Genomic DNA, 23,357 nt, shown 5'->3' with positions numbered 1-23,357 from the left:
CACAGAAGTCTTTCAGAGAGACACTGCCTTGTCTGGAAAGCAGCACCTGGGCTCTTCTCTCATCCTAGAAATCTTCATTTGAGAGACCCATGAAAACTCAGGTCAGCAGCAAGAGGATGCTCTCTCTTTGGGATAGATTTTGACAGCTTGGGACGCAGTCTGCGGCTACTAACCCTGATGGTTTTGCTTGCCCTTGTGATCAGAAGCAGTACGCGTCTGAATAGCAGCTGCTGGGACTCACCGGCAGAGAGAAAGAGCTGGTACTGTGCTCAGATCTGGCTTGCAGGCTTCCCACAGGCATTTTGGTTGGCACTGTGAGAAAGGGATGCTGGACTCAGTGCGCATTCGTTTGTTCTTATGATGCAAGTTTCTATAAATTGGGCATGGAATTTTAGGTGGTTGAAAACAAACAAGCCCCCCTTCTTTATTCTACGCCAATACTCATTTGGGTATTTTTACTTGTGTTTCTACACCATTGGGGCATTTGAAATTACCATGTTTTAAATTATGAGATCCCTCTGGCCCCACACTTACCCTCAAGGAATCTAGCAGAGCCACATTTGTTGGGAAAGGGGGGGAAATCATGGACTGGTTGTAATGCACAGCAAGTTAGTGCTGGGAGGGACCAGTGGATCATCTTGAACAAACTCTTGTAGAGAGAGGTTCTTTGGATGGAATTGCACATACCTTGTCAAAATAGTCCCAAAGCAGACTGCCGGAAAAATAAGTCTGCAGAGCAAATTGTTCAAGGAAAAGGCTCGTAGGAATCGTTAGGGCTCACGTCTGGCACCTCCAGATTCCCTTTAGGATGCAGTGATGTGGACCAACGGGACAGTGCTGGCCTCTGGGGATGGAGTCACACTGCTGTGCTCAGTTCTTTCTTGTGGGCTTCCCAGATGCAACTGGTTGTCCACTGAGAGAACAGGATGCTGGACTAGACAGGCTCTGGCCTGATCCAGCAGAGCTCTTCTTCTGTTCCTCGGCAATGGTTTGATGTAGGCTCACCCAATTCATCTCCAACCTGTTAACTTTCCTTCATCCTTCATCTTCAGCCTCAGTCTCTGTTTTGGTCAGCCCTTTTCCACATGGTGCCTTATAAGCCAATGCTGCCATCTCCCCAATCCTACCAGGCCTTTGGCTGAATAACATTCTATGGTGCTTTTAAATGCCTTTGTGGGAGGGGGGTAATTGGTTTGGTTTTTGTTCTTGCTCTTGTTTTATTATGCATTTTGTGTTCTCATCTTGTATTTTTTATGTTGTGAACTGCCCTGCAATATCCGGATGAAGGGCAGTATAAAATTTAATAAATAATGCTAATTGCTGGCATCTGTCTCGAGAGACAATGTGGTGTGCCTCCGGGGGGTGAAGTCAAACCATGGGAGAATCACAGCACCTACTGTAGCTGCAGAGACTGGTAACTTACAACTCCCATGTTGTTTTTGTCGCATTAGCAGAACCAAAGTGACCTCTCTGGGGTGCAAGCCTGGGCAGTGTGCATGGAGGCCTTGGGCTGCACAAACAACAAGGACCTCCCCCTGCGCGCGCTTGGCTGCGCTGATGTGGTCCAAATGAGAGCAGAGAAATATGTTGGGTATCAGGAGGCGTTGCTGGAAGGAGACGTAAAATCATCTTAGGGACTCCACTTCAGATCTGTGCAGGGTTTAAACCTTAGCCTTTTCTTCTCATAATAATAATAATAATAATAATAATAATAATAATAATAATAATAATAATGCCAGTGCTCAAGACTGCCTCTCTCTAGGCCAGGGATAGGGAACATGTGTGGTCCCTCAGATGTTGGGGGGTTCCACTCCCATCAGCCCCAGCCAGCCAACGGTTCTAAAGCTGGTGTCAACTGCCTTGGGGACAGCCTCCTCCCCAGCTACACAGGCATTTAGACCTGGTGAACGAAGCCAGTATTTCATTTGGTGTGCATTGTTTGTCTAAGTAGCTTGTGTGGGCTTACAGGGAAAGCTAAAATACACATTCCTCCTTACAGGCAAAGCTGAAATGGTCCTTATTCTTAAAACACCTGTCCCAACTGTCACACATGGAAGGGTAGGCCCTGGGCTCCTCACAAGGCCAGTGTCGGAGATAGGCACTTGCTGAGGCCTGCTCTTCCTGCTCGCAGCCACCCTGCACCATTAACCGGCCCTCACCAATAACACAAGCAAAGACAAGAGCGAGGAGATGGAGTAGAACTCGGCCCACTCTCACTTTCTCCCATCCCAGATGGTTGAGCAGACTTGAGTCCAGGGGTGCGATGAGAGAAAGTGGGTAGGTAACAGTCGCTTGTAAGAGGAGGAAGAAGGCCCATGGCAGGGACAGTGAGGGCACCTTCCCCGAGGACCCTCCAAAATCAAATGCTGGCAATGCCTCCTCTATTGGTGGACCACACTTGGAAGAATCACCAGGTTGCTGTGGCAGCGCCATTTTGGTTTCCAGCTGGATCGCAGCACACCACTATGCTGTGGGTTGCTCAGAACGCCAGGCAGGATTTTTTTTTTTTAAGTGGGCAGGGCAAGCGTCCGCAGCAGGACCTGCCAGGCTGCTGGGGCTTTGGCAGCTGCCCAAGTATGCCATGTGCCGATACCGCAAAACACAAGATACGTTCTGGAAAGGGGCAGGGAGCAGGCTATGCCTGTGGTAGCAACTGCTGACCTCCCCCAGGGAGGCCCATGTTCATGGCTAGAGTCTCAGAAGGACAATTTACCTCACAAAGCTGACTCACCCACTCCTTGGGCAAAGCTGGGGAAACCCCAGAGACCTAAACATTTGGTGGTGGCACCCCGAGTGCTTCAATCTCTCTACAGGGTATTTAAGGCTCCTCAAAAGTCTTGGTATTGCCCCCTGGGAGTTTCAGGGAGTTGGAGGGGGCATACTCAAAGTACGGTCAGTGGCAGAGCACCTGCTTTGCATGCAGAAGGTCCCTGGTTCAATCCCCAGCATATGTAAGTAGAGCTGGAAGAGACCGCCTGCCCAAACTCCTGGAGAGCCGCTGCCAATCAAGGCATATTATACTGAGCTAGATGGAGCAGTGAGTGGGTATAAAGCCTATGTTCTTAAAAAAGGGAGAGGCATAGGAGGCCTTGGAGCCCCTTTGCTGAAGGAAAGTCTATGCAGAAGTGCCTAGGAAAAGCACCTTGCGAAAAAGGCAGGTTTTTGCCTGGTACATATTCAGCCAAAGTGTTATTGGCTCCCCCCCCCCCCCCCGCTTGTGCACCCCGTTTAAAATGCTCAGGTCGGAGAGGTTCAAGGTCACCCACAAGAGAATTCCAGCCCCCTCACCCCCAAGTTCCCCAGTGACAGACTTAAAGGAGTTGCCGTGTTCCCCTGCTGCATGGTTAAGATTTATTTTCTATTTTAAAAAGCAGCCCTCCTCGTAGAAAGGATCGCCCGGCACCTGCAGAACGGTTCCTAGAACCTCAAGCCACCCAGTGCTCAAAGCTGCACACTTACAAGGCATCCTCTTCCTACAATTAAAAAGAAGAAGAAGAAAAAGCAACAGTATCTGGAGATAAATTCTTCAGGAAATAAAAGCACAAGAGGTGGCGATACGCTTTCAGACAGCGGACAGGGGGAGAAGGTTAAAACCTGATATGTGACAGGAGAGTTATTTTTTTCAAAGCTAGAAGGAAAAACAAAACAGGCTTGTTCTGCTGTGAAACTTTTCCTTACCCAAAAAGAGGGGCGAGTGTACGTAAGAAAGGATAACCCACAAACATTTATGCAGGGAAGGCGCTTGGCCAGGACAGGGAAGGAAGCGAGTATTCTCCTTGGAAGTCTTTCATGTGAAATCCAGGTGGATATTCCATTCTGACATTAACATCTCCCACGGGAATTATTCCCGTGCACTCCTGTGAAGAAATGCACATTATGTCACATTCAATCTGGCGTGGGGCGGGGGAGGAACGCTGCGCTCACAAACGCCTCCCCCCAGCGGATGGCACTTGGGGTGCTTGTGGCTGGCTGCGGCAGCATGAAGGTCAATCCCACCGCGTGCAGGATTTCTACAGAAAGTGGTGCTCTGCCCGTCGTGGAAGATGCCTTGGGGTGCAGCACCCGCGGTGGGAGCTGGCGTGGACAGCAGCCACCGTGCGGGTGACGGTTATGCAGGCTGCATCGAGCGCTCTGTTCAACAGCAGAGGCACAGACTCTCCAGGAAACGGCTTCAGGTGGTTTTAAGGTTGGGGGGGGGGGTGGAGAGAGAAGAAAAAGTGACCGCTTCCTTCCCAAACACCAAACTTTTAATAAACATCGCACGGAGCCTCGGCTTGCTGACCGCACAGCTTACAGGAAAGCCCATCTTCCAAACTTGTGCTTGGGTAGAAGTTTATCCAGTGAGCGATGGTATGTCTGAGGCTGCTAGGCCAACAAGCCAAGTTGAAAAGGACCCCTTTAGTCCCTGCCCCCCTTTCCACAACCAGTTCCTCTGCCCCCCCCCCCCCGCTTTTCTCCCGTGTCCTCAAGACTCCTCTCACCTTGAGGAGTGTTAGGATTACCCAGCATTTACACTCAGTGCTTCTCTTTATTCCTTAAGACTTATTAAGAATGATAATGAGCTACAAAGCTGAGAACACGTTCCTCTTTCTCTCTCTCTCTCTCCCCTCTGTCGCTCTTCCTCTCTCTCTCTTTCCCTACGTGCCTTTTCCGTCAAAGGCACACAGGACAAATCTGACCAAAAAAAAAAAAAAAGGAAAAAAAGGCCTGACAATATGGATCAAGGACACTTGAGGATTTATATTCTATAAATCAAACCCCCACTTTTTGGGGAGGGAAGTTTATTATTATTATTTCTGCACTAATTTCTCCCTTCCCCACCCCACATTTTCGCTTCCTTTTGACCCCCCCTTTTAAAAATTCCCTTCCCCACCTTCAGAAGATCCCCCCCTCCTTCCTGGACTTTGAAATGAGGTGGGGGGGGGGAATAAGACGGAAAAAGGAAGGCTGCCTGCCTGCCTGAAAAGGCTCGTTAACATGGGGCTCTTAAACGGTTGATTAATTTTAGCAAAATTTACGACACTACTCCTGCTTTCCCCTTCTTCGCCTTGCAGCATGACACTAGAGCGAGTTAACTTGAGGTCCTTCTTTCTTCTGCCGCCATCCCCCCCCCAAACCCCTCCATCACCCCGGTACTTTGCAGGCTTCCTCCCATGTCCCAGCACTTGTTTGTACACATCAACACGCCTGGAAAGATCATAAACGCTGTCCAGGAACATCCCCGCCTTACGGATAAAAGCAGTTTTATTCCCTTTTAGAGGACCAAGAAGAGCAGGAAAAGAACAGGAGGACAACTTCTGGCTATTCTAACTTTTAAAAAATGATAAAATAAAAATTGGTTCAACTGACAAGCTGATTTCAGATGAGGGTGGGTTAATTTTTTTCATTTTTTTCAAGGAAGCCTTTCAACCATTCTCCATATTATAAACATGTCCTCCTGACTTTGGGCTGCATTCAGAATCCTAGGATGCTCTCTCAAAAGCCATGTCTGAAGGCGGCTTTGTTGCTTATAATTGGGGGGGGGCTCAGGGGAGGTAAATGGCAAGGGAAGAAATAGACCATCTAAATAAAATGGGAAGAAGACGCAGCTCTTAAACATTCCCTTAGCTGTACGTTAATATTTCAACTGCCTGGTGAGCGCTGGCTTCTCACCTGCTATTTACCTTCTCCACTTGCCCGTTTCTTCTGCCACTCTGATATAGACATCAGAAACGCATGAAGACTCAATTACTAAGCTACTTCATACACGGGGCCACCTCGCACACTCATGGTTTTTTAAAAAGGAAAAACAACAATCGGACTCGGTTGCTGCCCACTTATGAAATGATTTTGGGGTTGCCATCCCAAAAACCTTCCCGTTTTGTCACTTGGACATGTCATATGACCACTTCATCGGTAGCTGTCGAATACCGTACAGACAAACAGAGCCCAACTACCGGTACATCTAGGTATGAAGCTTACCATTTCAAGACACTCACAGCAGTATTTGTGTTCCCACCCACCCACGAAATCAACAAGATATGGGTTAAACTAAGCAACACCTGCTATTTAATTTTTGGAGTTGCTGTTGCAAAGAAAACATTTTTAAAAGGAAAAAAAAGTTCAGGTAGAAATATTGTGGAATAGAGAGATGGACCTGCTCTGAGTCAAACAGGCATGGCTGTTTGGGATTGGTTTATTTATTTTTTTTAAAAAAGATTAGATAGGTTGCCCAGAACATTCTGTTTATGGCAGTAGAGCCCCCCCCCCTCATATTTATATAGATTGGTTGGGTGTAAATCATTCTCAAAATGAAATTAAGTAAGGGTATATATGTGGGGTGTGTGACTTGTGTTGAGGACAAAAAAGAAGAAGACATTGTCACAGTAAATCAAGGGGGGGGGGGGTTAGCCAGTTCCTGATCTAAGCAAATAACACATTCTGGTATAATAAAGTATTTAAAAAGAAAAGTGGGCAAAAGGACAGAAGCAGATGACCACTGGAAGAGAAGGGGTGGCTTAGAACAGAATGTTACAAGTTTCTGAAAGTTAAAACTCCACCCTCACCCTTTGAACTAAATCTTGCTTTTTCTGTTTGCTCAAGGAGGGGGGAGAACACTAATACAGAGTAATCGTTTGATTAAAAAAAAAAAGCTTGTTGAAAGACACGTCTATTTTTCAAGCATATGTGTGTGTTCTGAATTCATAGGTGCCTCCCTTAAGTTTAAAAGCACCGGGTATTTTTTCCCTGCCCTGATCATTTTAATAAATTTGCGGTGGGGTGGGGGGTTCACCCACTAGACTACAGGCAACAGTCACAGTGGAATATCCACTGTCCACCATCTCTTTCCCTATTGCAGAAGCAACAAGCCACTATTCATCTTAAATCCTGTCCCTCCTCCCCTCAGAATCAGGATTTTCTCCTGTAAAAAATGACAATGTCAGCTGTAGGAAAACTGACACGGCCAGCTTTTAAAAGAAATGTTGGTGTGGGGGGAGAGAGAGAAGTCAGCCACTGACTTCTTGGTTAAAGTATTTTCTTGTTCTAACTCATGTTCTTATGTCACTGAGCTAAGAGAGAGAGAGAGAGAGAGAGAGAGAGAGAGAGGTGGGGGGGAGAGAGAAAGGGGGGAGAGATGACTTTCCTTGAATGATCTGTTTAACCTAAGCCAGAGGGAAAAAAAAGTCATTAATTACTTATGTGAGCTATTGCTTCTGAAAGACAATAAACCTGCCCGGTCGCCATGGATATGACATATTTGCTCTGAAAACAACACAATAATTAGCAAAGGGGAAAGATACAAGGGGAATATGCAAACTCCCGGGTTTAAAGCCACAGTGTTTCTTTTTTCTGAGTACCGTGTGTGTGTGTGTGTGTGTGTGTGTGTGTGTGTGTGTGTGTTTTGTTTTGTTTTTTCACTTCTGTCGGTCCAGTTTGCAATTCAAATTTTTTAAAAAGAATAAAGAAAAAGGGGGTGGGAGAAGCAGCTACCCAAAAGATTTACCAAAGAGAGAGACAGAGAGAGAGAGAGACTAGGCAGGCATGGAAGGAAAAGGATGGTGATCAAATTCCACTGAAACAGCAGGGACAAAAACATAAACACACAAGAGAATTAATAAGATGAAAAGCAATCAAGGATGTGGATTTCATCAGACAAGTTAGGCTTACGTTAGTCTTGTTTTTAAGTCTGTTTAGTGCTGTTTTGGCTGGAGCAGGTTGAATGTACATGTATCTGTGTTTTAAAAGGAAAAGGGGGGAAAGTAAACTGGAGAGTGGGGGGGGGAGAGAAGACACTGTTTTAAGAAACAAAAAAGGTTGAAAAGAGAATAGCACTGGATAACAGGGCGAAACGAAGCTTGGACGGAATAAGATGCACGACAGGCATATTTTTAAACCTACCACTTTGCCCGTCTGTCAGAAGGCAGTGCCACCAGGTTGGCACCTGCTAGGTGCCCGGGAACCCCAAAATAAGTCTACACCATCTTTAAATGGGTCTTGGAATAGGACAGCTTCCAAAAGATATGACACCCATCACAAAATGACACTTTTAACATAAAAGAAAAAAGTTTCGTTGGGCAATTTGGAACTTAGAAGTCTGCAGCATCTCCTTGAGAACTGCTCTGAAGAGAAAAGCTTTCTATGTATTATTCTCCCCCCCCCCTCAGCTCACTCCCATTAAGCTGAAACAAAAGACTAAAAAAACCTCTAATGCATTAACTCTTCCCGATTCTGACCTCCTGCACTTAAAAAATAAATGATAAAACAATAATACCCTGAACATCCACTTTACCCCAAAAAATCTTTATATTTGATTTTGGACTTATTATAAAGTGAAGGAGAAGTGGAAGGACCACCTCTCAAATGGAGCAGTAGCAGCAAGCAAGATTTTATTTGCATCAATTACTGGTCTGTCTGACCACAGGCCAGCATATTTAAAAGAAGGGGCCTTATCATTTAATTTGCTCTTTCTATTACAGTTTTTAGACAGAATCTTTCAAGATCAGAGTCCCACTCACACAAACGGCAGACTCTTGATGATCGATACCCTTTAACTTTTCTGCTCACTCCCACCCCAGTTCTGCCCCTTTCTGAGCACATCAATATGGAAAATATAAGTTGAACAACCAAATAACGTAGAGTTTGAGAAGAAAACAAACAAACAAACAAAAAGAGCAGCAGAAGAAAAAGAGCCCACGCTACTTCTTTAAACACTTTAGTACATATGGAGTTTGATTTCTTGAAGAGATCAGTTTAACATCTCCATAGAAACCTGCAACAGATTATTATCAACAGAATAAATAAGTAGTCTAATAAATTAAACAGGAGGCAGAAGATCTGGAAACTTGATTACTAAGTTCACTAATATTCTGCTTCTTCACCACCACCACATAAAGTCTTCCTAGCCGGTGGAAAAATTGGTTTTTAAAAGGTGACAATCAAGTAAAACTAAGAAGTTATTTCCCCTACGCACACAAAGATGGCTTATAGGAAAGACTTAGGGAGAGAAATAGGAAGGCCAGAGTGAATGTATTCCAACGGGAAAGATTAAGGTGATCCCTAATGTAGTTACATACGGCCTTGAGGAAAGAGCTGTTTGGGGGGGGGGGGAGGCAGGAGAAGGGAAGCATGTTGAAAGGAAAGAACACATGGAGTTTATTAATCAAGTTCTCAAAGTTTCCCTCCCCTCCCACAAAAGCCAGATAGATTTAAACCACATCTATTCACATCAAACCTCCACGACACCACCCTGTTCCCCCAAAGTTTTCTCAAGCAGCAAATCCCAGAAAGAAACCCAGGAGGTGGCACCCACCCTCCCAGATGACACCCCCACCCACTCACCCACAGGCCCTTACCCCAGCTTTGCCTTTCCATCCTTGCTAGCCACTGAGCCACCTTTCTCTCCCAGCAAAAGAAATAAAACATGGAGAAAATATTTATTTGGATAACTGACACAAGACAAATGCACACATGTAACCTAAAACTGTGGACAGCACACAGAAGCTTCTAGTCCCACACACACACACCAGCAGAATACAGATTTTTCAACCACCGCTAAATTCTCCCCAGGGCACACAACCACCCCCAACCCTATGCCAACCTCTCCCCACTACCTGCCCTGTTCCAATACATTTTTGTATGCAACAAAATCTAATGGTAGTAGTGGTGGGGGTAACATGTTATTCCCTTCCCCAAGAAAACAAATAGGAATAAATTAAGATTCTCTTTATTGCATAAAATGACTCTTTTCCCCACCCCAGAAGCTTAGGATCCGACCATACATCTGGAGAGGCAGATTTGAGAGAGGAGGAAAGTATGCAATCATTTCATTCTCTCTCCAGAACTCAAGCCTATGTGCCCCGCTCTGCGTCCAACGCTTTCACCCCCTTCTCTTAATTTCTGCGAACGCCCCAAACCCTCTACTTTCCCTTATTTTTAACCGCTATCTTGCTGCTGTCCCTACCCCACCCGCCCCCGTTCCCGGCAGGCCCGAACTTTGACTGACAGCTCGACACCTGTTCCCTCGTCCCGGGAGCGCCCAAACATGGAGAGGAGCGTTCACCAAAACCCCACTCCTTCCAGGGCGCCCCGCCCTTCGCAACTCCACCCCTAGGCCGAGCCAACCCCCCCCCCCCACCGCCAACACAAACAATACGACAAACAACCGCTCGCCTGCCGGCCTGCCGGCCTCCCCCCTCCAAAAAACAAACAGCCTCTGTACATGAAACGTCCCTTACCCCTTGCGCGCCCCCAGCAGACCCAACTTCTCCAAAGCGCAGGAGATAAAAATACGAATGAGAGAGAGTGTGCGTGAAAAGGACGGGGCGGGGGGCAAATCAGCTGCTCGTTCTGCAAATACCACGGGGTAAAAATAACCTGCTGCTGCAAACGAGGGGGCAGACACAAAGTACCCCGGATCGCCCCAAAAGCGCCCTCTTAGGAACGCTCAAATAACTTGGGTTGGGGAAAGGGAAGCTAGAGAGGAGAGCCCCCCACCCCGGAAGCGCAGGGCGACGCAAATACTGAACATCGCCCCCCCTCTCTCTCTCCCCCTCTCTTTCTCTCTCCTCTCCCCCTTGTGCGGCCACCGTGCGCTCCGGACCCTCCGTCCATCTCTCCAAAAGTCAGCGCGCACCCGGGGTCTCCTCTCCAAAGCACCACTTTGGGGAAACTTTGCGCACCGACAGAAGCAGAAGCAGCTCCGACTCCAGTCCCAAGAACCAGCCCAGACAAAAAACGTCCCTGTATTCTCAGTCTTTTAGGGACCCTAACCCTTTCCTCCCCCACCCCCCGGGACAACCTGCACTCAGCTTTAAAAAAAAAGTGGGAAGAGGGAGAAATGTTTTCCCGAAACTGTCTTGAAAACGCGGACACCTGAGAGCAAAATTTGGGGAGGGGGTGGGGGAGATCCCGCCCCCTCGTCCTCTGCCTCCCTCCCCCCTCCTGCCCTTTCTTTCCCTTTCCTCCACCCCCCTCCCCAGGAACTATTTTTAAAGTCTTCGGGAAATGGTTAGGCACCATCTGCAACTGTAGGCAACCGGGAGATCCAGTATTCTTCTGTGCCCCCTCCCCTGTGTAAGGAAAGGGGGCTTCTCCAGCTTCTTGGGAGATTGGGGAGGGAGAGGAAAGGAAAGGAAAGGAAAGGAAAGACGAGTCGCCAAACGCGCGGACATCTCCCACCCACCTTGTTTGAGAAAGTCCTGGGAATTGCGAGAATCTTGCCTGCCTGTCCGCCCCTCTCCTCCCGCCCCTAACTCTGGACAAGAAGGAAAAAGAAAGCGAACCACCTGCATCCATTCCTCTCAAAGTGCCCCACGAAGAAAGGCAGAAAGAGGAGTGTGAGAAAGGGGGTCGCAGCAGCAAACTCTCTCTCTCTCTCTCTCTCCAGCCGCCCCCACCCAAAGGAGAAAAATCAACGCGCAAAGTCCTGGCCCCTCCATCCCGTTCCAGGCGCATTGCAAACCCCCGCGCCGTTTCCGCGCGCAATGACCTACACAGTCCTGTGCAGTGCAATGTAACGCGACCCCCCTCCCCGACGCACACACTTTTTACAAGTGCCCCCTCTCTCGGCCGGTGCAAAGCCCCTTCTTCTCACGCCCCCTCCCTGGTCAGGGCAGCGACAGCCACCTTCCCCAGTGACTGCAGCCGCCTGCGTCGCCCTCCAAGCAATGCCGCCGCCGCTCGCCCTCTCTGCCCCAGCCCAGCGCGCACTGGGGAGAGCGAGGCGCGGAGAGAGTTGCTGGGGCGAAAGCGGCCGCCGCCAACCGGGACGAGGCGCGGAAAAGTGCACGGGCGAGGAGTCGGGGGAGCCCCCCAGGGAGGAAGGGTCTGGGGCCGGGCGCAGGGGGGGCAAGGAGGGGAGAGCAGAAGGTCTTACCTGCACTTGGGGCTGCTTTGGGTGACTTTCCAAGTACAGGGAAATGTGTGTGTTTGGGATGGAGGCTTACAGCGCGCATGCGCCATCAAAGTTGCCCTGATCCGGGATTTTTTTCCCCCTCCTCTCGCTCGCTTCCCTTTTGCTTTGATTATTGAATTTTCCTATTTCTACCGGGGGTGCAGGCGGCGCGCAAAACCCGGACTGGAATCCGGACACCATCTGACACACACACCCTCCCGCCCCACGCGAGCTCTCCGCGGGTTGAAAGCGAGGGAGAAAGGGGGACTTCGGAAGGAAAAAAAGGGGAAGGAAAAATAGAGAGGAGGAAAAAGGCATGGAACGGACTCGCAAGGAACTCCAGCTGAGGAGGGGCGCCTGCAAAACCCGGACTGGACAACAATACACTGGCAAGATTGGTTGTTGTTGTTGTTGTTGTTGTTGTTGTTGTTGTTGTTGTCGTTGTCCTCCTGCCTAAGAGCAATTGCTCTCCTTTCTGATCCATCTCCCCTCCTCACTCTGCCTGTGACCGTTTTCAGCACAAAACCAAGGTGACCATTATCAACCTTGTGTTCCTCCCATAGACTTTTGACGGATTTCATAAAACTGAAGAGTAAAATAATAATACAGTAATAATAATAATAACACCAGGTGGGGTCTATGTCTGGTTTTCCTGTGATGTATGAAAACCCATTGCTGGCCACTTTGCTCTTTAATATTTAGAATTATAATTCCATGTTATTAGTTATGATGTATTCATATATTTCCTGCCAACTTAGCAGTTCAAAAGCACGTCAAAGTGCAAGCAGATAAATAGGTACTGCTCCGGCGGGAAGGTAAACGGCGTTTCTGTGCGCTGCTCTGGTTTCACCAGAAGCGGCTTACTCATGCTGGCCACATGACCCGGAAGTTGTACGCCGGCTCCCTTGGCCAGTAAAGTGAGATGAGCACCGCAACCCCAGAGTCGTCCGCGACTGGACCTAATGGTCAGGGGTCCCTTTACCTTTATACATGTATTGATAGTTACAGGTAGGTAGCCATGTTGGTCTGCTGTAGTCGAAACAAAATTTAAAAAAAAAAAATCCTTCCAGTAGCATCTTAGAGACCAACTAAGTTTGATGCTCTGTTGGACTTAGTGCACACAAATCTTGAATCTTTATTCTGAGTTAATGTAAGAGTTTAGTAACAACTGTCCTGTCTTTTTGTAGTTTTGGATTTGAACACATTCATTTATTTAATAAAAGCATTTAAAATGTTTATAAAAGTATTTAAACACCGCCCTCTCATAAAATCGCAGGAGCGGCTTACTATTATATGTAAACAATGAAACGGGGGTGGGAAACCATCTTGGTATATATATCCCAGTACCGTAACTTTCTTTTCTTGGTAAGTGCTTCTAATTTATTACCTGTGGGTCTTTGCTGACATAAAGGCTGACCTCCCGTACCATAAGTGAATAGGCTTTTCTTGCTGAAAATTTACAGTTCTATGGTAATAATTGTGGGAGGAAGACCAATAGTGTCTGATAGGAACAGCATATCATTTCAGGGTGACTATCAACCCTGGAAACACCTTCTTATGGCTACCAGAATGTTCCTCCATGCTGCCTAGGAGCTGTAGAGAAAGGGTTTATAGAGCCTGTAAGTGGACAACAGATAGGATGCTTAGATCCCTTTTGGGCATGCAGCCTCTGCTCATGCTGCTACTTAGAAGAAGTAGATTGGCTCAAGTGGGGATCCCTGGCTAGGCAAGGCAGGGATTTTGATCCCTTGCAAAGTTCTGGGGTATGGGCAGGAATGCAAGATGTCCTGATATTGCCACACAACAAAAAATGCAACCCCAAGCCACGGCTGTCTCACTTGCAGCCATGAGCAAGTGGTCCACAACTTAGGGCTTATCCAACCTTCACAGCCCCACCTGAAGATGCTTGGAACAAAACGTGAGATGACATGCTGGCACATTTTATGTGCAAAGTACATGTTCTGCCACCAAGTTATGACCCTTCTTTTAGAAACTTTACCAGGCAGCCAGGGAAGTTCCATTAGGAAGAGGTCCAGAAGGGAAATTTCCAGATGGAGTGTGGGGGAGGTAGGTAGGTCTTTCTGGAATACAAGCAAAAAGGTTTAATCCCTTGCTTCCAGATGGAGGATGCTCCACAGCCGTGGGGCCATGGCTACAAAGGCCCTGCTTTACTGTATCAGGTTCATGGGCAAAAAAATTTTTTTGAGCAAGGGCTATGGGTGCTGCCCCCTTTGGCCATTTCTGTCCGTCCCCTGCCTAGAAACAGAAACATGTGTGCATGCACTCTACTTTTCCAAGAAGTCTAAGTGAAAATTGGATCTAGTGTAAAACACGTAGAGCTAAGGAAGTGGGAGACAGTGCACCCCTTCCAACTTCCTCCTTCAGCTCTATGTCTTTCTCAAGTAACCACCCTCCCCATCTCATGACCAAGCAGGCGGGGAAGGTGCTCATAAGTTCCATGGGCACCATGAAGGCATCATGGGTGAGGCTGGAGCTCAAAGGGTTCCATGCGACATGTTTTATTGCAGCTGGGGCAGATGCAGGCATCCAGATTTCCTCCTACAGGGGCACCATGGCGTTTCTTCTTTCATTGCTCCTCCCAACCTGACTGTCTTCAGGCACAGCAGTCATCTGCAAGGGATTCCCACACAGCGGGCTTGATGTTGCCAGCCTTCATGTCACATGTGGGTTCTCAAATTTCAGTGGTGCCTTGTGATGCCAAAATCTGGGGCTCCTATCTTCTTGCCTTCCATTCTACATCATATTTGCAATGCCCCCTAAATGCACCTCTGTTTGCAGACATCTTTGTAGCACAGAGTTGGTCTGCCAACAGGCCTAGTGCCTGAAGCCAGGTCCCTGTAAAGCACATCCTTGCCATCTTCTATTCCGTGGCCAAGCCAGCGTAGACGTCGCTGAGATACAAGTGTGAACAGAAAGTGGGAATGGACTTGGGAGAGCATGGAATTAGGATTGCATGTGCCTCCCCGCCCTGCACCCCAAAATTAATGGAAGCCCTCACCACATCTTGTGAATGACATGTTGTATGAGGAAGGACTCGGTTCCATCTTGGAAACTACCACCATTTGATTTCATTGGGAGATGAACGAACGTTGCATTCCTAAACGAGTATAGGAAGGGACTAAGCTGCACTGAGCACGTAAGTCTTACTTCTTATTCAGTGTGAATAGATTGCACTCCAATACCATCTAATATGATGAGAAGGGAAGGGAAATGTCCCTGGACTTTATCAAACTAAGTCCTACTCAGAGCAGACTCACTGATATTAACAGATCTAAGTTAGTCATGCCCTTTCATTGCAATGGGTCTACTCTGAGTAGGGCCAAGATTTGATACAGCCCTCGTCAATACATTGTTCACTTGATAACAAACCTGTTGTGGAGTCCAGTCCCGTTCTCTCTCTTGGAGTGTGTGCCCCCCCCCCACGGTCTATCTCCGTCTCTGTCTTCTTTGTATGGAAAAGCCAAGTAAATGAACTGCTCAAAGAGCAGCAGCCACTCTTCAGCATTAAATGTTGTCATATCTGCTTTCATTTCCAGCAACCCCCCCCAACCTTATTGTCAGTTTACCAAAAGCAATTAGAGCATATCAGGGAACCACTGTTTGCCAAGTGCCATTTTCTCACATGAAACTTTTGCTCTTGGGTTACACATTATTTAAAAAAGAAGCAAGAAAGAAAGAAGAAAGAAAGAAGAAAAAGTCTTAATCAGGCAAATATTTACATGAAGGGCTAACCTCTCCCCCCTCTCCCCCCGCCCACATCTCCACCCTGTTGCCTTAGCTGGTGAAAATGAGTAGAAAGAAGCATCAAGATCATGGATGGAAGCAAGCCAGCTTGAACCAGATATAAAATTGGTCCTGTGAACTTCTTGAGTGGTGAGGTTATGTTGTTGCTGGTATGTCTCCAAAGATGGTTCGAAATAATAAATTAGAATGCCCCCTCCCCTAAACTGCAAAATCTGGATGCCGCACTTTAGGAAGGACAGACTGGAAGGAGTTCTGGGAAGGGCAACAAAGGTATGGAAAACAAGTTCAATGATGAAAGGCTAAAGGAAGGGGGCATGTTGTATATACACCAGGCATTTAAAGCACATTACTTTCCCTCAAAACGATCCTGGGAACTGTGGTTTGTTAAGGGTTCTAGGAATTGTAGCTCTTTAAGGGGTAAACTACACTTCCCAGGATTCTTTGGGGGAAACCATGTGCTTGAAATGTAAGGCATGGCTGCATCCAGAGAAGGGAAGCAGGAGTGTGGGAGAAGGTGGACACACATGAAAACACTTTTCAAATACCTGAAGGGCTGTTACATTGAAGAGGGCAAGAGTTGTCTTCTGCCCGAGAAGGCAGGACTAGGTCTTAAATTGCAGGACAGAAGATTTCAATTGAACGTTAGTATACATTTCTTGATTGCAAGTATGGTTCAGCGGTGGACCCAGTTATAAGGTGGGAGGGGAGGAGATTCTCCATCAATGGACATGAAAGATCTACATACGCAACAGACTGATTGCAAACATACTCTTACTGGGTAAGGTTCTGGAGTGGGCTATCACTGAGCAAGTCTAGGAACTCTTGAATTAGACTGATTTTCTGGATTTACTTCAATTTGTGCCCAGTTATAGCACTGAGACCACCTTGATGGCCCTATATGAGGACCTTTCTGCTCCTTCTTCATCATTATTGTCACTGGAAGCATAAGTGGCCCAAATAGTCCATGTGAACAGGGCCGGCGCGTCTATTTAGGCGAACTAGGCAATTGCCTAGGGCACCAAAATGGAGGGGGCGCTGGCCAGGCTTGGGCGGGAAATAAAGATTAATTTCAACAAAAAAAGAAGCCCTAGTGCCGGTCCTGCCCCCACCCGCTAAAACAGGCTTTGGCTGGGGGGGGGGCACCAGAAGGTGGTTCGCCTAGGGCGCAAGAAGCCCTAGTGCCGGTCCTGCATGTGAAGAGGAGTGCCATCTATCAGGGCTTTTCAGTGGTGCCCTCCCAATCGGTCTAATGCTCTCCCCAGCAAAGCATGCCTGGCACCGGCAATGGGAACTTTTTCAGTGCCAGTCAAGGGCAGTTCTCATACATAATAACAGTGTGGATTGCATTTGGGGCTTTATTTGTTTTTGTGAACTGCCCAGAGAACTCAGCTGGATGGGTAGAATATAAGTGTAATAAAAATAAATAAATAAATAACTGATGGGGTTCCTACTTCATGCTGCTAGCATCCTGCAAACATTTCTTTGCAAGATTGCTTCCGTTTCTAATTAAAAGCTGAAGGTTGAATTTCAGCTGGCTGAAGAACTGTTGTTAAAGCTCAAGGTGAACCCGCATTGAGCCTATGCAGTCAGATGTAAGCACCACTGAGTTCAATAGAAACCATGCATAGGATTGCAGCCACGCTTATCCAAATGAATTGGGGTATGGTGTCACTTACTGCTGCTCTTTGTGGGTGGGGGTGTAGACAAATACATGGAGCAATACAGCTGCATTAATTTTTTTGTCTTCCCTTTGGAGTATGGCTATGGACATTTCATGGGGATGTACCTACGGGGGCTATCAGAAAGAGATCATACCACCAACATTCAGTCTTAAATGCATGGATGTTCAGACTTCAGAAACCTGTGGCTTTACACATTTCTGAATGAATCAGTGGTGCATACCCTCCAAGTGTCCCGATTTTCCAGGGACAGTTCTAGATTTACGAAAGCCATCCTGGCTACTGATTTGATCCTGGAATGTCTCTATTTCCCCTGCCACTGCCAAGCTCGGGGAGGAGGATGAGCCAGTGCTTGCCCTGAGCGACAACGGTGGCTGTGAGGGAGCATCCCATGGCCGCCACTGCCAGTCTCCTTCCTCTCGTAGCTCATAGGAGGAGGAGAGGCTGCGGATGCCGAAACCCAGCCCTGTGTGAAGCAATGGGTCTGAGTGGCAGGCAGAAGGCAGGAAGAAAGGGGGAATGAAGTGGAGCGAAAGGAACCTTGGTTTTTGTTTGTTTGTTTTTAAATGCTTTGTGCGTCCATTTCTAATCTCACCCCTTCCTCAAATTATTATATTGGTGTTTTCTTTTTCTTTTTGTAAATCTACCAAAGAATAAATAAAATAAAATAAAATAAAATAAAATAATGATTAAGGGGTTTTCTCAGGATGATGAAGGGTGTGTGTGCTGTGTGCTGTTGGTGTAGTGGTGATGGCACCTGCCCTTCTTCTGATAGGAAATGCTCTGCAGGTGGGGACAAAGATCACCCAAAAATGGGGGGTTGAGGAAGGTCAGTTGCAGGGGAGTTAGAAATGTCCCTCTTTTATTAGAGGATATGCTGCTGCTCAAGGTTAGAGCCTTCCCTGGGCAGCAAAACAGTCCCTAGGCTCTAGAGTGACTCCACCCAATAGACTGTTCCTTCTCTTCCCTTGACATAGAAGGGCTATCAAAATGTCCATGTCAGCCCAGTTTGGTTCCCCTTCAGCACACACACAACCCAACAAGACAATGACAAAAATCTACCGACAGCATACAAATCAATATGGCTAACCTGATCCAAAACACCCACCAACCCCACTCACACAGGAAACCAAAGATCACCACAGCCAACCACAAACGAACAATCACATCCTACGCCAACCCCAACCTCTCTCACCGCCAAAGGAACACAAGCGAACAACAGAGAACCTACACAAACAACGCTGACACCAAACCCTACTCATATTAAGTAAAATAAAAACATCGTCACCCCACCCCACTTATCTCCCCATCCCACCCACCTCTCTCCCCCTTTTCTTCCTATTGTCTCAACAACAAAAATTGATTTGTAAAAATGTTATATGGAAAAATACGAGAGAGACATTGCACTTTGTAAATCAAGAAAATCTTTATTTTATTTTTTTAAATGTCCATGTCAGGCTGAGAATTTTCCTGGGCAGCAGCTGTATCCACTGTATCCAGAATCGTGGCACATGGCTTCTGGTTCCTGGATTTCACTCCACATCTGGTTGCAGCCTGATGCTGCCACTCACCTTTTTCTTTTCCTATTTAATTTTATGCCTACAAAACACAGACATCTGATGATGACTCCAGTTGCGCCAGATATAATTCCACAGACATGGCAAAATATCTGTGATCCTGAACGTTAACTTTGTTAGGTTCTCCGGTTGCATAGTTGAAATGTTCATCCGCTGACAAAGTCCTTTGCACCTTTGAGACAGGATGTTCTTTCTAATTGCTTGTTAATTAGGCCTCTCACCGCCCTGCTGAGGCAGGTGTCCTTTTATTGTTTGCTCCCATTTTACAGGTTCAGAAACCAACGCATGCCTATTGCTCAAGGCCGCACCTTGAGTCAGGTGCAGAGCTGGGAAAGGAACTGACAGGAGAGAGAGGCAGAGAGACAGAGAAGTGCCTGGACTGCCACTCCTTGTCTGCAAGGCATTGGATCCAACTCTGCCTTTCTTCCAAGAGGAAGATCTGAAGACTCTTTCATCCAACAGATCTAGGGTTTACGGCAAAAGGCCAAGGAGGGATAGAACTAGATCAAATTGGCCTCCAGAAATGATCCAGAGTGTTCTGCTCTGGGATTTAGATTAAGGATTTGAGGGAGCCTTAGACTGACAGGAGGCAAGAGCCTATGCATTATTATATTCTTGCAAGCAGTTAATAAAGTCAGCAAACATATGATCTTAAATTAAACAAATGTATTTCAATCGAAGAGAAAATAAGCACGGAATATTCACTACACTCATTCCTTTTTCTTTCTTTTTTCTTTGTTTCTTTTTAAACTTTTTCCATTGGCATTGGCAAAGTCATTAATTGTGGCAAAGGGCTCAAAATGGCACACATACAGGAATCTCCTTTTCACCCCGGCCTCACAACAACAACAACCCTATGATTGTCACCAGGTTCATGGCTGACCTGGGAAACTGAGAGCCTAAAAAGTAGAAGGACCTAAGGCAGGGGTCCCCAAACTAAGGCCTGGGGGCCAGATGCGGCCCAATCGCCTTCTAAATCAGGCCCCTGGACCGGGAATCGGCGTGTTTTTACATGAGTAGAATGTGTCCTTTTATTTAAAATGCATCTCTGGGTTATTTGTGGGGCCAGCCTGGTGTTTGTACATGAGTAGAATGTGTGCTTTTATTTGAAATGCATCTCTGGGTTATTTGTGAGGCAAAGGAATTCGTTCATATTTTTTTTCAAAATATACTCCAGCCCCACACAAGGTATGAGGGACAGTGGACCGGCCCCCTGCCATAGCTGTCACCCTTCCCTTTTTTTGCGGGAAATTCCCCTATCAGTGCTATAGTCTATAGCATAGTACTGATAGGGGAATTTCCTGCAAAAAAGAGAAGGTTGACAGCTATGCCCCCTGCTGGAAAAGTTTTCTGACCCCTGACCTAAGGTAATATAGCCTTATTACTCCTAATGGTTAATCTGGCCCTACCTGCAGGATGCTGGGCTAGATGGGCCTTTTAAGTCTGTTCCAAAGGGGCTCCTCTTCTGTCCCAGTTCTGATGTTGATTAAGGCACATGGAATACTCCTCGAATATATGACACTCCGTGACTGCAGGGTGGTCAGTTATGCAGCCCCCAACAAAAGAGATGATGAGAGGTGGGGCCCTATTTCCATGAAAATTTGCATTTGGCAATTTGCACGTGCAAATGTAAAAGTAAATACTATGATTTAAACAGAAATGCAATATAAAGTATCTCACCACGGATAAGAAGACACCAGGTGACATGTGTGCCTGTTCGTTCTGCTGTCCAGATGCAAAATGTTAATGGGCAACTTCAGGGATCCCACCTGCTCTCCCTCCTTAGGGTGGCTTATCTTTAAACCAGGCTTGGATTGGAGAGTCATTCAAACAGAGGACAACTTCAAACAGAGCAGGGCTCCTAAAAGTGGCCGATAATGACCACCTCTCTACCCCTGGGGGTGGGGTGAGAGTATTGGGACTGTTCAAGGGGTGAATAAATACATGGGGGTTGAAAAGTGATTGAAAAAGGGCCTAGGAAGCAAATGTTTAATAAGGAACTTTGAGCTATGGGAATAAAGAGCAAGAGCATGTACAGAGTGCACCCCTTTCACCAACGAGAAACCTCTGTATTTAAAAGAGGGTGCCACAATACAACAGCACCCTCAGGCCTCACTGTTTTATAGCTTAACAAAAGTGTGCAGAGCTTCACTTCTCAAAGTGGTTGTTGATGACACATGGGTATTTATTTCCTTTCTCCAAGCGTTTGGATTGGGGTCAATGACAACTTTATAGGCTCCTCTAGGAGGCAATGAACTCAGAGGTTTGGGAAACCCTGATTCACAGAGGACTGTCCTGTGTAAAGTAGTTCACATGGCCACCCAACATCCCTCCCCCCCTGCCTAGGCATATGATACATGTTGGCTTTGATTCCTGATTAAGTGTTAGACCGTTGTAAAAGTGGCAGGAGGGGATGGTCACCTGGAAGGCTAAATTGGAAGCATTATTTATGGTGCAAACAATAAAGTGGTGAGGGCAACAGGGAGAGAGAGAAGAGAGAGAGAGAGAGAGAGAGAGAGAGAGAGAGAGAGAGAGAAGCCCATATCCAGGCCAACCAATGTTGGGTAATGACAAAGTCATTTTCCTTTTATTATTTTTCAATAGGGTACATATGTTGGATATCTGTTCCATTTTTCCTCCGAGGCTTGCTCCCGGCTCTCCTCCGATGGCTGGATGCTGCTGATTTCAAACCGACGCTTTGAGCAGATAAGGAGGAGGCTGCTAGGCCCTCCACACGTAAAATGGCCGCTTCTGCTCAGTTAAGGGGGGGGGGGAGGTTCCACGGTTCGCTTGAGCAGTTCAATTCCATTTAGTAAGCCCTTAGCCACTTTTCAGCTTCTGTTCCGAGAAAGCAGGTAAGGTGAGGGAAGAGTTTGGAGCCCGTCCCTCCTCTTTTAAGGGCCTTGCCAAGAGATGATTCTGAATGGTTCATGATGCCTTGATCCTGGTCAGGAAGACTAAGAATGCAACAGCAGGAAGCTGATCAGACGGGGATGCATTCATAGGAATCAGACCTGCTTTGACCTCTGGTGGTGGTTGACCTGCCTGGTTTCTCCATCATTCCCTTCAGAGTCTGGTGGACAGAGACACATGTGGAATTCCTGGCTATGGCATTCCTCGGGTTTCAGATCCAGGGCTTGAGATTTGGGGTTGTAATTAATAGGCCTATTTTAGTCATGTCCATTTGATTTCAATAGGCCTGTATAGGACTAATATTCAATACAGGCCATTTGGTTCAAATTCTAGCTCAGGTATCATCTTACTAGAAGGGAGTAGCTTTGTGCAAATTACTCTCTTTTAGCATTAAGGTGAACCATAGAGGGGAGGGGTATGAACCAGGGACTGGACAACCAGACCCACAGGAGAGGGGAGTGCTCTTGTGCTTGGGTCCTTCTTGAGGGTTTCCCGCAGCATTGGCTACTGCAATAACTGGATGCTGTACTCAATCGGCCATTGGACTGACCCAGCAGCCTCTTCTAATGCTCTTCTTAGACCCATACATTGTATGGCTTGTCCTTTTGAATATTTACTCAGAAATCTTGCAGTTTTTAATGTGTCTTATTCCCAAACTGCATCCTCGTTTCCTGTGCCACTACAGCAGCATGGCAGAAGAAGGAGCAGCATGGCAGAAGAAGGTCAACAGCAGGGCATCTGCTTTGCATGTAGAAGGTCTTGCATTCAGTTCCTTGCATCTCCAGGCAAGACTGGGAATGTTTCCTGATGTAAACATGGAAGGGCCCCTGCCAGTGTAGACATTACTGAGATACATGAACCACTGGTCTGACTTCCTGTGTGCCATGTTGCTTTGGTTACATGCTACTGAATCTGCTGGTCTGAGGGTTGTATTGCAGTTTCGGTTAGATAATACAAAGGGACAGCATAAAACCTCAAGGTTCCTTCCTGGATCCTTGGTGTGAGCAACTTTCTGCTCACACTAAGAGTCCTTCCAGACGTCCTTTATATTGTGCATTCTTGATTTGTGCTCATGGTGTTATGTGATCCCACTCTCAATACTGTTCATACCTGCAAAATGTTTGGCAGTGGACATGCCACTTTGTTTTCCGTTAGTGCAAACCCCACAGCTTCTAGTCAGTGCAAATCCCACTTTTCCTACCACAAACGTTCCACGTTTGGTTTTTCTCCCACTTCTATAGTGCAAGTGTGCCCCTCCAGGTGACTGCATGTGGTACACTGGGGAAGCATCACAGAGCAACTGATACAGCAGAACAATGTGTGGACAGTTCAGTATAAACCTGCACTCAAGCAGTAGTATTGCATGAATGACATGTTCCAAAAGACACCCACAAAAAACTCCAGTTCACAGAGGCCCTAAATATGCTTTTCTAACTAACCATGCCTTGTATAGCCTCCCTCACATGTCTTCTTATCTCTCCTACTTAGGTTTTGCACAAGACTTGTTCGAAAGTGACCCTGTTCTGAATTTTATATCTGGCAGCCTTACAT

The 23,357-nt window shown here is 46.9% G+C and overlaps 1 protein-coding gene across 2 annotated transcripts in view; it reads right to left on the bottom strand.

Annotated features, from left to right (window-relative positions):
- The window catches only part of CASZ1 (castor zinc finger 1), a 310,573-nt gene extending 298,543 nt beyond the window's left edge, over positions 1-12,030 (bottom strand). The window contains exon 1 of one of the 2 annotated variants that reach the window (XM_033156194.1): positions 11,855-12,030. The gene's annotated coding sequence lies outside the window, so the exon portion shown is untranslated. The remainder of the gene's footprint in view (positions 1-11,854) is intronic. The other variant, XM_033156198.1, reaches the window with a different exon arrangement.
- Positions 12,031-23,357: the final 11,327 nt, after the last annotated feature.

The sequence above is a fragment of the Lacerta agilis genome, chromosome 8 (assembly GCF_009819535.1).
Source record: "Lacerta agilis isolate rLacAgi1 chromosome 8, rLacAgi1.pri, whole genome shotgun sequence".
In the NCBI taxonomy this organism is placed as follows: Eukaryota; Metazoa; Chordata; class Lepidosauria; order Squamata; family Lacertidae; genus Lacerta; species Lacerta agilis.
This window is presented reverse-complemented; position numbering and strand designations above follow the sequence as displayed.